The sequence below is a fragment of the Triticum aestivum genome, chromosome 1D (assembly GCF_018294505.1).
Source record: "Triticum aestivum cultivar Chinese Spring chromosome 1D, IWGSC CS RefSeq v2.1, whole genome shotgun sequence".
Classification (NCBI taxonomy): Eukaryota; Viridiplantae; Streptophyta; class Magnoliopsida; order Poales; family Poaceae; genus Triticum; species Triticum aestivum.
The window spans coordinates 400,585,723-400,587,952 of NC_057796.1; positions in this window are offsets into that span (position 1 = coordinate 400,585,723).

A 2,230-nucleotide genomic window follows, 5' to 3' on the forward strand; every position below is an offset into this window, starting at 1 on the left:
TCGCCATGTGACTAATGCCCAAGAGTTTACTAGAGTCAATAATCTAGTTCACATCACCATGTGATTAACACTCAATGAGTTCTAGGGTTTGATCATGTTATGCTTACGAGAGAGGTTTTAGTCAACGGGACTGCAACATTCAGATCCGTGTGTGCTTTACAAATCTCTATGTCATCTTGTAGATGCAGCTACCACGCGCTACTTGGAGCTATTCCAAATAACTGCTCTACTATACGAATCCGGTTTACTACTCAGAGTCATCTGGATTAGTGTCAAAGTTTGCATCGACGTAACCCTTTACAACAAACTCTTTTACCACCTCCATAATCAAGAAAATTCCTTAGTCCACTAGTTACTAAGGATAAGTTCGACCGCTTTCATGTGATCCATTCCTGGATCACTCTTGTACCCCTTGACTAACTCATGGCAAGGCACACTTCAGGTGCTGTACACAGCATAGCATACTGTAGAGCCTACGTCTAAAGCATAGGGGACGACCTTCGTCCTTTCTCTCTCTTCTGCCGTGGTCAGGTCTTGAGTCTTACTCAATACTCACACCTTGTAACACAGCCAAGAACTCCTTCTTTGCTGATCTATTTTGAACTCTTTCAAAATCTTGTCATGGTATGTATTCATTTGAAAGTACTATTAAGCGTTTTTTATCTATCCTTATAGATCTTGATGCTCAATGTTCAAGTAGCTTAATCCAGGTTTTCCATTGAAAAACACTTTTCAAATAACCCTGTATGCTTTCCAGAAATTCTACATCATTTCTGATCAACAATATGTTAACAACATATACTCATGAAAAATTCTATAGTGCTCCCACTCACTTCTTTGGAAATACAGTTTCTCATAAACTTTGTAAAACCCCAAAATCTTTGATCATCTCATCAAAGCGTACATTCCATCTCCGAGATGCTTACTCCAGTCCTTAGAAGGATTGCTGGAGCTTTGCATACTTGTTAGCATATTTCAGGATTGACAAAACCTTCTGGTTGTATCACATACAACCTTTCCTCAAGAAAATCGTCGAGGAAACAATGTTTTGACATCCTATCTGCAAGATTTCATAAATAATGCAGTAACTGCTAATATAATTCCAACAGACTCTTAGCATCGCTACGAGTGAGAAAGTCTCATCGCAGTCAACTCCTTGAACTTGTCGGAAAACATCTTAACGACAAGTCGAGCTTTCTTAATGGTGACACTTACCATCATTGTCCGTCTTCCTTTTAAAATCCATCTGCACCCAACAGCCTTACGACCATCAAGTAGTTCTTCCAAAGTATATACTTCGTTTTTATACATGGATCCTCTCTCGGATTTTATGGCCTCGAGCCATTCGTCGGAATCTGGGCCCACCATCGCTTCTCCATAGCTCGTAGGTTCATTGTTGTCTAGCAACATGACTTCCAAGACAGGATTACGTACCACTCTGAAGTAGTACGCATCCTTGTCGACCTACGAGGTTTGGTAGTGACTTGATACGAAGTTTCATGATCACTATCATAAGCTTCCACTTCAATTGGTGTAGGTGCCATAGGAACAACTTCCTGTGCCCTGCTACACACTAGTTGAAGTGATGGTTCAATAACCTCATCAAGTCTCCACCATCCTCCCACTCAATTCTTTCGAGAGAAACTTTTCCTCGAGAAAGGACCTGTTTCTAGAAACAATCACTTTGCTTCTGGATCTGAAATAGGAGGTATACCCAACTGTTTTGGGTATTCAATGAAGATGCATTTATCCGCTTTGGGTTCGAGCTTATCAGCCTGAAACTTTTTCACATAAGTGTCGCAGCCCCAAACTTTTAAGAAACGACAGCTTAGGTTTCTCTAAACCATAGTTCATATGGTGTCGTCTCAACGGAATTGCGTGGTGCCCTATTTAAAGTGAATGCGGTTGTCTCTAATGCCTAACCCATAAACGATAGTGGTAATTCTATAAGAGACATCATGGTATGCACCATATCCAATAGGGTGCAGTTATGATGTTCGGAAACACCATCACGCTATGGTGATCCAAGCGGTATTAGTTGTGAAACAATTTCCACAATGTCTTAATTGTGTGCCAAACTCGTAACTCAGATATTCATCTCTATGATCATATCACAGGACATTTTATCCCCTTGTCACGACGATCTTCAACTTCACTCTGAAATTACTTGAACCTTTCAATAATTCAGACTTGTGTTTCATCAAGTAAATATACTCAGCATATACTCAAA